Consider the following 13,614-nt stretch of genomic DNA (forward strand, 5'->3'; position numbering starts at 1 on the left):
TCTGCTTCACTAAATTTTCTATGTTCACCCAATATTACCTAGGGGATGATTTTGTGCCTGTTTGTCCATAACATTTTTTTTTCTTTTATGAAACGTCATGGAATGAGTCGTTTGTTAGGCAAAAAACTGTGTTGTCTAAAAACTCTTGTGTAAGGAGAAATCAAAGTGACTGCTATTGCACTGTTTATAATAGCCAGGACATGGAAGCAGCGTAGATGCCCATCAGCAGAAGAATGGATAAGAAAGCTATGGTACATATACACTGTGGAATATTACTCAGCCGTTAAAAAGAATACATTTGAATCAGTTCTAATGAGATGAATGAAACTGGAGCCCATTATAGAGAGTGAAGTAAGCCAGAAAGATAAACACCAATACAGTATACTAACACATACATATGGGATTTTAAAAGATGGTAACGATAGCCCTATAGACAGGACAGAAGAAGAGACACAGATGTATAGAACAGACTTTTGGACTCTGTGGGAGAAGGCGAGGGTGGGATGATCTGAGAGAATAGCATTGAAACATGTATATTATCAAGTTCGAAACAGATCACCAACCCAGGTTGGATGCATGAGACAAGTGCTCGGGGCTGGTGCACTGGGATGACCCAGAGGGATGGGATAGAGAGGGAGGCAGGAGTGGGGATCAGGATGGGGAACACATGTAAATCCATGGCTGATTCATGTCAATGTATGGCAAAAACCACTACAATATTGTAAAGTAATTAGCCTCCAACTAATTAAAAAAAACCACACAAAGTGACTGCTGTTATACTATACTGTTCCAAAGCCTCTCTACCCACCTGCAAGACAGGCTACCAACTCAATTCTTCAAATAGTGTAAAAAAAAGATAGTGAATGTTACCTAATGGTATGACAATAGGAAAAGCTGAGCAAGATATTAATAATTATCACTGCAACTCCTTTACTGCAAAACGGAATAAGGAACGACTACTAAACTATCTAATTTTTCTAAGATAAAAACATGGAATAAAGCATAATAAAATGAGAAATAGAGTTGACAATAGGCTACAAAAAGGATGATTTTTTTTTTCTAAATCTGACAGCTCACATATTCCTGGTGTGTGAGCTACTCATGCTTTGCCTGAGAATAGAATTTACAGAGTTAGAATAATATGGAAGGAGAATGAAAAATCCCTCAGAAGTCTAATTTCACATGGAAGATGCAGTGCATGTTCCTGAGACTGTGGTTCCCCTGGGACAGCTTCAGTGATGCGCTCTAAGATGGACAGAGCTGAGTTGATAGCCTGTTCTAAAAAGACAAGGGGGTGTTCCCAGATTTGGATCATGTTGCCCATTCTGCCCCCAGTGCTCTCTACAAGCAGCAAGAGTGGAAAGTCATCACTGCAGTTTCACCCGGGGTGTCAGCTATCATCAGCATTTATTTTCTTAGAGAAAAATGTTGTCCATTAATGTAAATACATTTAAGTGTGCTGTGAAGACAGCCAATATTTAATAGTAAGAATTCTAATAAATCAAAGGCATCTTCAAAATAATATAATTTAATATCAATTAATGGGGTTGAAATTATAATTTGTTCCCTATAATACTTACTGTAGTTTGACCAAAAAAGAAAATGAAGATGACATAACCTGACCAATGTTTCCGGCTTAAATCATGTCCCTGGTTTTCACTGACTATGTGGTCTACATCAGAGTGGTATTTTTGATGGAACTACAGGATACATTTCATAAAGGATAAGGGACAAAGAAATAAATCAAGAATAATTTCACTGGCAGAGTGAGCTCCTCCTGCTGCCTTATTTTATTTTTTGAGACCCAGGAAACTTAGAAGATTGTCAGTGAAGTGGATTAGCATTTAGATACATAAGCAAACGCAAAGCCTTTGGCTTTTCTTCAGTTTTATCCCTTGGTGTCATCCAGGAAGCTGGTTGGCCTCACATCTGATACAGGAGAGCGGAGGCACAGAGGAGGTGTCAGTGACCTAAGGGAAATGTCTGATGCAATCATAAACACCAGAGTGATGCCAAACTTTCCAGCTTTCTGGGCTCAATGTTATTGCAATGACTGATAAAATAATTGTATTCTTATTTTGAATTTTATCACAGAAAACTTGGAATCCTCTTGTGATTGGTGGGACTTTCAAGGGTTTGATTTGGGTCATGGGGTGTCCTGATTGTTGCTTATAAGCCTGTTCTTTCAGCTCTTCCTTCCCAGTCCTCTAGACTTTTTCTGAACATTTAGGTATAATTTCTCCACGCTACTCTAGCTTTTTCTTGCCTACTTCTACTCAAAATAACAAAGAGATTCTTTCCATAATGCTTCAGGTCCAGGGACCTACCTTCCACTTACCAGCTGGAAAACTAAATTTTCATACCGTTTTTGCATAGAGAGCAATTAAGACATTGTGTGTCAACCTGGATGTTGTCTATCACAATCAAAAGGCTTATGAATATGTTTTTCTAAACTCTTAACTTCTTGAGCTCAAGACCTCCTTATACTCTTAAAATACTGAAGGACCTAAAGAGCTTCTCTTTATGTGGGTTTATATGTAGTGTGTTAGTCACTCAGTCGTGTCCAACTCTGTGCGACCCCAGGGACCGTAGCCTGCCAGGCTCCTCTCTCCGTGGAATTTCTCAGGCCAGAATACTGGAGTGAGTTGCCATGCCCTCCTCCAGGAGATCTTCCTGACCCAGGGATGAACTTGGGTCTCCCGCATTCCCGGCAGATTCTTTACCATCTGAGCCACCAGGGAAGCCTTATGTGGGTTGTATCTCCTGATATTTATCCTACCAGGAATTAAGAGAAATGTTAAAACTATTTATATATTAATAGTTTTCCTAAATTAACAATAATATACCCATGCAGTTAACTTTTTATGAAAAATAATCATGCTTTCCAAAATAAAAAAATTCCTGAGAATGATAACCTCGTACATTTTCACAATTGTTTTATTTTTATTTGTTTTTTTATGGTTTGTATATTTTTATTTTATTTTTTAAAGCTTTTTAATTTGTATTGGGACACAGGTGATTAACAAACAGTGTTGTGATAGCATCAGGTGAACAATGAAGGGACTTAGCCGTACATATACATGCATCCAAAATCCCCTCCCATCCAGCCTGCCATATAACACTGAGCAGAGTTTCATGTGCTACACAGTAGGTCCTTCCAGGTTACCTGTTTTAAATATGGACATGTGTCTACATCCATCCCAAACTCCCTAACTATCCTTCCCCCCACTCCGTCCCCTGGGCAACCATAAGTTTGTTCTCTAACTTTGCGACTTTCTGTTTTGTAAGTTCATTTGTATCATTTCTTTTTAGATTCCACACATAAGGGATGTCATATGATGTTTGTACTTCTCAGTCTGACTCACTTCACTCAGGTCCACACCGTCTAGGTCCATCCATATTGCTGAAAATGGCATAATTTCATTCTTTTTAAGACTGATATATATGTACCTCATCTTCTTTATCCATCCCTCTGTTGATGGACATTTAGGTTGTTCCGTGTCTTGCCTATTGTAAACAGTGCTGCAATGAACACTAGGGTGTATGTATCCTTCTAGATCATGTGTTTCTCGAGATACATGCCCAGGAGTGGGATTGCGGGTCGTATGGTAACTCTTTGGGCTTCCCTGTTGGCACTAGTGGTCAAGAACCCTCCTGCCAATGCAGGAGACGCAAGAGATGCAGGTTTGATCCCTGGTTCAGGAAGATCCCCTGGGGTAGGAAATGGAAACCCACTCCATTATTCTTGCCTGGAGAATCCCAGGGACGGGGGAGCCTGGTGGGCTGCCGTGGATGGGGTCGCACAGAGTCGGACACGACGGAAGCAACTCAGCAGCAGCGGCAGCAGCAAGCGACCCAGAACAGCCCGCGTGGAAGCTCTAGTTCTAGTTTATTAAGGAACCTCCATGCTCTTCTCCACAGTGCCAATTTACATTCCCACCAACAGGGTAGGCAGGGACCTTTCTCACCACACCCTCACCAGTATTCATTGTTTGTGGATTTTTGATGATAGTCATTTGACTGATGTGAAGTGATATCTGATTGTAGTCTTGATTTGCATTTCTCTACTAATTAGTGGCATTGAGTATCATTTCATGTGCCTCTTGGCCATCTGTATGTCTTCTTTAGAGAGAAGTCTATTTAAAAGCCTTCTTCCCTTGTTTTGACTGTGTTGTTGGCTTTGATGCTGTTAGGCTTCACGGGCTGCTTGTAAATTTCAGAGGCTAATCCTTTGTTGGTCCCACCATTTGCAAATATTCTCCTCCAATCTGTGGGTTGTCTTTTCATTGTATTTATTATTTCCTAATAGAATACAATGGATTCACATTTCTGCTTCTGCGTGGAAGATGTTACAATACAGTGTTTTGGTTAAAGTATATGAAGAAAATCTGGATGAAGTTTATGGAGGATAGGTAGTATTCAAAGAAGTATTTGAAAAATTCTTTGGGAGGAGTACAGTCAGTTCTGCAATAATGATTCCTAAAAAGCTCTGGAAAAAATCATCTGAAAAGGAGGTTGGGAATGGATATAGCACTTCAAACCTTCTCAGTGAGATGCAAAGAACTAGTTAGGAATCAAACTTAAAAATGAATAGGAAAATAAAAAGTGAAAAAAACAAAGAAAGAAGCCCAAACGACAGTAACAACAACAACAAAACCAGGCTGGCATCTAGTAAAATGATAGTACTGTTTGCACATTAAATATAACAAATGAATAAACGCTATAATATAGCACAGTACCTTGCGAAAGACCCACAGTTTGTTCAGGTCTGGCACCCTGGCCAGGCTACCTACCGGCTCCCAGGTCTACCACTCTAAGAACAAAAGGAAGAAAACAAGAGAGACAGAAAAAATGAGAGAAGAGAGATGATGTAAGAAAGGAGAACACAGACACAGGGAAAGTACAAGGCGGACAGAGAGGAAATGGGGAAAACTAAAAAGGGGAGAGGGTGGGACCCACGTCCTTAGCAGCTGGAAGGGTTGCACTTTGTGAATTTCTGCATAGCGGTGGTGGGAGGGTGATGTGAAATCTAATGGAGCATTGGAACATTGGATTGCACGGCTGCATCTCAATATCCTTGTGAGACGCGTGCGTGTGTTTTATGTGTGTAAAACAGCTCGTTGCAGCTTGGTGTAGTTTTCTGCATTCATCTAGTAGGAATGTATTCCAATTGTAAGAATAAATTCCAATTTTCAAAACAAACATCAAAGTAGAACTATTTTTGTAATTTTTCAGATAATTGTATTCATATTGTACCAATTCAACAAGTTGTAGGTTCTTAAAAGTAAATTGCAGTGTGGAATCTAAAACAGTATTAATGAGATTTTTGTGCTCTTACGTTAAAGTCACATACGATTTTGTAACATCTTTTGGTCATTTGGTGAATACTGGTTCACTTAATTATGCAGATCTTCCAATGGTGATACATTTCATTGTACAATATTTTTAAAATTACGTTTGTTAATATCACCACTAAACTCATAAGAAAAGTTGCTGGAGAGCCACATTGTAACAGATTAAGCTTCCCTAAATTCTCAATATTTAAAAATTGGTTATTTTACTATTTCATCCGAGACATCTGAAGTGAAACCGGCGCTCTCTCTTTCTCTTTTGACTGAGGGTGTGGATACGGAGGTGAGGAAAGCAAGGCATGCTCGTGTAGCTTGGTGCCACTGCCTTGATTTGGACTAAGACGGCAGCATTTTCACCCACTGGTTTTTGTACCTTCACCGTGCAAATGTCAGTAAAAGGAAAAAGATAAAAAATGTCTAAGTAGTTTTATGAAAAAATTTAGCCTTTCAGATTCCCTGAAAATATCTCAGTTTGCACTTAATAACTTGAGAATTGTTCTGTGCCAAAGTGCCTAGTGCATCTGACCTTTTCCTTTTATCGTATAGAATATTGGACAAAGCTCTGAAATTGCAGCATTTCTTAAATAGCCTTAAATAGCCATAAAATTCTTAGAGTGAGTTCTAGGTCAGCTCTTTTCAATGAACTCTCTTGGAAAGTGGAATGGAGGATAATAGAATACCTTTTCTTCCCATTAAAAATATAGTTCTAGGATTTAAAAAGCCATATAGGAAAAATGTTTCACGTACATATTTTTTGTTTCATCTGAACATTGAATTTTAATAGCCTATATAAAGCATTTTATTACACTGAGGGATTTTATGTGTTAATGTTGACATTTTAGAATGTCAGTGGGCTCAAGGTCTGAGAAAGAGGGTCCTGAATGGTGTTTTGAAAGATCACTTTCTCACCCCCACCCCAGGACCATTGGTTATAAAGACAATGGACTTCCCGGGAAATACTGTATTGAGGCTGGAAAAAGTAAGAGAAGGAAGTCTAATTCTTTCTCTTAGGAAGAAGAAAGACATACAAGAAGAAAACTTTTTAATAATTTTCATTCTCTGTTAGTTGATATATAATTAGAAATTAGGAGACCCAGTAACCCCAATCCTGAATAATTCCAGCCAGCATTTGATACTGGGAAAGCCAGGTTGTCTCCGTTCCCGCAGTTTGTCACACAGGTTTGTGCATGTCTTTGTCGAGAACCTGGAAAGAAAAACACACGGTTGTGTTTGCAATCACATAATCCATGTAGAATCCCAGGGACGGCGGAGCCTGGTGGGCTGCCGTCTATGGGGTCGCACAGAGTCAGACAAGACTGAAGTGACTTGGCAGCAGCAGCAATCCATGTATTTTCCCCACTTATACATGATCCTGTTAGTGAAGTTTTCTCTACAGTCTTAGTTGATAGATTTCTGTTTCTTCTTTACATTGCCTACTAGAGAATTGGGAAAGAACTATAGAGACTAACGGTTTGAAGCATATAATGTTGCTTGAAACCACATGGAACTGTTTATATATGAGTTATTAGCAAGAGAAATTTCCAGTTAGAAATTAGAAAAACAGTATATAGGTTTAGGTTTGGAAACACAGAGACACGCACATGCACCAGAAAAAAATCTCACGAATAGTAGTGGTATAAACAAGACAGCAGTTTCTTTCTTTCATAAGCTAAGCCTGAAAGTTGATAATTCAGGAATGGTACAGGTTTTCCCCTATGTGTCAGGCATCCTAGTTTCTACGTTTCTGCTCTGCACCTCAGTAGTCACATTCCTGTTACCTTGCGGGATTCATTCTGGGATTCCCTGCAGATACCAAAATCTGTGGGTGCTCAAGTCTCTTGCAAAAAATGGTGCAATATTTGCCTATAAGCTACACATATCCTCTCATATACTTTAAACCATCTCTAGGTTACTTATAATACTTAATATTTAATAAAATGTAAATGCTCTGTAAATAGGTGCCAGCCTGTGCAACATTCAAGTTTTGCTTTTTGAAAATTTCTTAATTAAAAAAATATATTAAATCCCCGGTTGGTTGAATTTGTGAATGTAAAGCTCCTGGAGACAGCAGGCTGCTGGAGCTCTAGAGGTCATGTCTACATTCCAGGCAAGCTACAAGAATAAGAGGTTCTTATTATCCTGAGGTTATCTCCTTCCTTCCTGGAGACCCACATAACATTTTTGCTAACAACTCCTTGGCCCACATCTAGTCACATGATTTAGTCATAGAGCTGTGAGGGAAGAGGGAATACTTTATTTTTTAGTTGGACAAATGGATATCTGGAATAAAATTAAAGAACTATGTCTCTGCCACAGAAATATTGTTTGGTTTTTAAAAAAGTTTTGTTTTTCTTGCTTTCATTTAATTTTTATGTAAAATTTCTAACACGTGCCAAATAGTATATAAACTCTTGTACACCTATTATTAAATCATGGCCAGTGTTTTTCACCTGTATTACCACTGTCTTTCTTTCTCCTGGTTTTTATCCTTTATTTTATAATTGAGGTGCAATTCACATAGCATAAATGAGCCATTTTAAAGTGAACAATTCAGTAGCATTTAGGGGGCATTTACAATGTTGTACAATTACTTTGTTACCCACAAAGTAAGTTATCCACTGAGCAGATGCTTCCATTCCCCATTCCTCTCAGAAACCACCAATGTATTTTCTGTTTCTTTGATAGTTTTGTTGTCTGTGTTGTGCTTATTTTTGTTTTTTCTCCAATTATTTTATTCTTCCTGTTTTTAAACTGAAGAATGGTTGTTATTCAATATTGGTTTCAGGTGTACAAGAGAGTGGTTCAATATTTTTACAGATTATAATTGATATAAAGTAATTATAACATATTGGTTATATTCTCTGTGCTAAACATTATATCCTCATATCTTCTTTATTTTATAGTTAGTAGCTTGTACTTTTAACCCTCTGCACCTATCTTGACCTTTCCCATATCTCTCTCCCCACATGTAACTAGTACTTAGCTGTCTATATCTGTGAGCCTGTTACATTTTCTTATATTCACTTGTTTCTTTTATTTTTAAGACTCACATATAAATGAAAACAGTATTTGCCTTTTTCTGTCTGATACTTTATTAAGCATAATACCCTCTATATCCATCCGTGTAGTTGTAAATGGCATAATTTCCTTCTTTTTTTATGGCTGAGTGTTATTCCACTACGTATACACCACATCTTTATCCTTTATTTGTTGATGGTCACTTAGATTACTTGCATGTGTTGGCTATTGTAAATAATGCTTCTATGAACATTGGGGTGCATATGTCTTTTCCATTTAGTGTTTTTTTCCCCTTAGAAATGTACCCAGCAGTGAAATTTCTGGATTATATGGCAGTTTTATATTTGAGAACAGGAACGTCACTGTTTCCTATAGCATCTGTACCAATTTACATTCCCACCAACAGTGTCCTTGAGTTCCATTTCTCTACATTCTCAGTAACATTTGTTTTTTTCTTGACTTTTTCACAGTAGCCATTCTGACAAGTGTGAGGCTCTATCTCATGGTAGTTTTGATTTGCATTTCCCCGGTGATTAGCGGTTGGAGCATATTTTCATGGGCCTGTTGGCCATCAGTGTGTCTTCTTTGGAGAAAGGTCTCTCTGTGTCTTCTGCCCGTTTGTAAGTCAGGTTGTTCCCCTGTTCTGATATTGAGCTGCACAAGCTGCTTCTATTTTGGATCGTGCGTTCATGTAGCGGCTTCCGTTGTGTCCTACCTTTCGCTGCCCCGTGGACTGTAGCGGCCAGGCTCCTCTGTCCTTGGGATCCTCCAGCAAGAATACTGGAGTGAGTTGTCATGCCTTCCTCCAGGGGGTCTTCCCAACGCAAAGACTGAACCCTTGTCTCCTGTGTCTCTGGCATTGCAGACTGATTCTTCACTGCGGGGCCACTAGGGAAGCCCTATATTTTGCATATTAAGACTTTATCAGACTTATCATTTGAAAATACTTCACTAGGTTGTTCTTTCATTTTATCGACAGTTTAACTTGCAGTGCAAAGCTTTTAATTGTCTCCCATTTGTTTATTTTGCTTTTTTTTCTCCCTTTTCTGAGGAGGCAGATGCAAAAAATTACTGCTAAGACTTATGTCAAAGAGTACTGCCTGTATTTCCTTCTGGGAGTTTTATGACTTTTAGTTTTACCTTTTGAGTCTTAATCCTTTTTGAGTTTATTTTTATATGTGGTGAGAGAAAATGGTCTAATATCATTCTTTCAGACTTGATTGCCAAGCTTTCCCAGCACCACTTATTGAAAAAACTGTTATTTTCCCATTGCATATTTTTATTGAAGATATTAGCCACAGGCGTGTGGGTTTATTTATTTCTGGGCTCACTATTCTGCTCCACTGACTCATGTACCTGTTTCTGTGCCCTCCCCTACTGTTTTGATTGCTGTAACTTTGTAGCATAGTCTGAAGTGAGGGAGCACAGTACTCCAGTTTTGCTCTTTATTTTTCTCAGGATTGCTTTTGCTAGTTGAGGTCTTTAGTGATTTCATGTAAAATTTAGGATTATTTGTTCCAGTTCTGTGAAAATGTCATGAATATTTTGACAGGAATTACATTAAATTTGTATACTTCTTTGGGTAGTATGGACAGTTTAGCAATATTAATTGCTCCAATTGATGAACATGGGATATCTTTCTATTTAGATGTATATATTATCTTCAGTTTTCTTCATCAAAATTGTATAGCTTTCAGAGTATAGGTGTTTAACCTCCTTAATTAAGTTTATTCCTAGGCATTTCATTCTTTTTTGTGTGTGATTTTTAGTAGAATTGTGTTTTTTTTTTCTTTTCCTTTTGATGGTCCATTGTTAGTATACCAAAGCAACAGATTTTAGGATATTAATTGTATATTCTGCATATTTGCTTAATTCACTTACAATTATAATGTTTTTCTGGTGGAGATTTTAGAGTTTTGTATATTGCTTTCCTGATGGCTCAGTGGTAAAGAATTCATCTGCAATGCTAGAGACTCAGGTTTGATCCCTGGGTCAGGAAGACCCCCTGGAGAAGGGAATGGCAACCCACTCCAGTACTCTTGCCTGGAGAATCCCATGGACAGAGGAGCCTGGTGGGCTGCAGCCCACGGGGCCACAAGAGTTGGATATGACTTAGCAACTAAACCACCACCATATATAGCTACATGTCATCTGCAAATAGTGACAGTTTTGGATGCCTTTCCAGTTTGGGTGCCTTTTATTTCTTTTCCTTGTCTGATTGTTATGGCTAGGACTTCCAGTATTATCTTTTTAGAAGAAATACATTTATTTTTGGCCGAGCTGGGGCTTTGTTGCTGTGCACGGGCTTCCTCTAGCTGTGGCGAGCAGGGGCTGCCCTGCTCTGGTGCATGGGCTTCTCATCGCAGCGGTGTCTCTTATTGCAGAGCACAGGCTCCAGACACACGGGCTTCCGTCGTTGCCGCGTGTGGGCTCAAGCTTTCAGCTCCGAGGCTTAGTTGCTCCATGTCATGTGGAATCTTTCTGAAACAGGGATTGAAGCCCTGTTCCTTGCATTACAACCCGATTGCTATCCTCTGTATCACAAGTTCAGTTCAGTTCAGCCGCTTAGTCGCATCCAACTCTTTGCAGCCCCATGGACTGCAGCACGCCAGGCCTCCCTGTCCATCACCAACTCCCGGAGTTTTACTCAAACTCACGTCCATTGAGTCAGTGATACCATCCAACCATCTCATCCTCTGTCATCCCCTTTCCCTCCCACCTTCAATCTTTCCCAGAATCAAGGTCTTTTCCAATGAGTCAGCTCTTTGCATCAGGTGGCCAAAGTATTGGAGTTTCAGCTTCAACATCAGTCCTTCTAATGAATATTCAGGACTGATCTCCTTTAGCATGGCCTGGTTGGATCACCAGGGAAGTCCCCAATACTATGTTAAATAGAAATGGCCAGAGTGGGCATCCTTGTCTTATTCCTGACATTAGAAGAAAAACTTTCAGTTTTCACCATTGAGTATGTTAACTGTGTGTTCGTCATAAATAACCTTATTTATGTTGAGTTTTATTCCCTCTAAAACAACTTTGATGAAAGTTTTCTTTTTTTTGATGAAAGTTTTTACTGGAAATAAATGTTGAATTTTGTCAAGTGATTTTTTTGTGTCTATTGAGATGATCATGTGATTTTTATCCTTCATTTTGTCTTGTTTCTTTTTTTTTTAAACTGCTTTATTTTTAATATTTTGAAGTATAATTGATTTACAATATTACATTGGTCTCAGGCGTACAGTATAGTGATTCAGTATTTTTACAGATGATACTCCATTAAAAGTAATTACAAGATAATTGCTGTATTTCCCTGTACTGTATATCCTTATTGTTTATTAGTTTTTTGAGGAATCTCCATACTGTTTTCCATAGTTGCTACACCAGTATACACTCCTATGAGCAGTATACAAGAGTTCAATGTTAACATTCCTTACCAACATTTGTCATCTGTAGGCTTTTTTGAGGATAACCATTCTGATGGTTTTAATATGCATTTCTCTAATAATTTGTGATGTTGATCATCTTTTCATGTGTCTCCTATCCATTTGCGGAGAAGGCAATGGCAACCCACTCCAGTGTTCTTGCCTGGAGAATCCCAGGGACGGGGGAGCCTGGTGGGCTGCCGTCTATGGGGTCTCACAGAGTCGGACACGACTGAAGCGACTTAGCAGCAGCAGCAGCAGCTAGCCATTGGTGTGTCTTTGAAAAAAATATGTCTTTTATATTTCTTTGAAAAACCCATTTCTTTTAACTGGGTTGCTTGTTTCTTTGATATTGAGTTGCATGAGCTGTTTATTTATTTTGGATACTCATCCTTTGTTGGTCATATTATTCGCAAATACGTCCTCCCATTTTGTAGCTTATCTGAGTGCTGAGTGGGAGCAAACAGGTGTGTATGGATGCTCTCCTAGATTGGAGTCTGGGCTTCTTACAGCCCTCTGCAGCCCCACTGGCTTTTAAACCAGCTGAGGGAACTTGCCTTTTTGGTGTTGGACCCTAGGGCTGGGGTGCAAAAAAAAAAAAAAGCAGGAATCCCTCCCTCCCCAGGGAGGGTCCCCGAGCCTGCCAGGAGTGAGGGTCCTGACCAAACTGATTTTCCTCCCTTCCTACCAGTGTCAGTGAGAATCTTTTTCTTTTTGCTTTTAATAGACTTGGTCATAGAAGAGACTTTCTGCCAGTCTCCAGATTTTCTGTGAGGAATTTCCACTATTTTCAGGGACAGTTCTCCATATGCAGTTGTATTTTTGGTGTGTTTGGTCAGCATTCTCTTAGTTAGCTATCTTGATTGTATTTGGAATGGTCTTATTATCTTTTATTAACAATCTGGTGATTTTACTTCATGGCCATCAAGACACAAGGGAATATCATTAATCTTATTTTTTAAAAAATATTTCAATAACTTTCTATTCTTGCTCAAAAATCAACTGAAAACTAAGATACAAGTATTTCAATTTATTTGAGATAATTCCTTACTTTAAGGTTGCATTCTTTACTTTCTAATAAAAGCTTTATTTCAGGCCTTCAAAAATGCTGGATGAAGATAATATTTTCCTTGAATACCTCTGAAACTATAAAAATAACCACCTTTGGGTATTCTGTCTTGATTATTTATGGAGATTACTTTTTTAAACTGCCTGTTTTGTAATTATTAATCTGTGCTTGGAATATTTTATGTTCTTGGTAACTAGATTGATTTTCAGTAAAGTGAGTAAAACAGATTCTTAAGTAAAATCCAGGAGGAAGATTTTCACTTAATATCAATTACATATTATTGAAGATTTGATATAAGTTCTTTTGATATAACATCTCATTTCACTAATAATGGAAATAGTATATACTAATCTTGAAAAGAATTACATTTAGCACTATAGACCACATTCAAGTGCAAATACACTTCAAATGCAACTAACTTGATAAACAATCATAGCTTATAGGTACACAGTTCCTTATCCATTACCACATTTTTTCCTTCTAACTACCTCAAGTAGTAGGCAAAATCACATTATCATAAAATCTAAGCTAAAACAGTTACATTTTATGGTAAGAAGCAGTTGGAATGGTCCGGGGCTTCTTAGTGGGGTTGGATGTGAGTGGTGGTGTTAAAAGTATTTGTGTGCATGTAAGGGTAAAGATGCAAACACAGGACGCAGTTTCAGAAAAAAACTTATTTTATTTTTCTTTTATTTATTCTTATCTATTTTTCTTTTTATTGCAGAAAAAACATGTAAGATGTATCAATATTCATATA

Source organism: Cervus canadensis, chromosome 12, assembly GCF_019320065.1.
Source record: "Cervus canadensis isolate Bull #8, Minnesota chromosome 12, ASM1932006v1, whole genome shotgun sequence".
In the NCBI taxonomy this organism is placed as follows: Eukaryota; Metazoa; Chordata; class Mammalia; order Artiodactyla; family Cervidae; genus Cervus; species Cervus canadensis.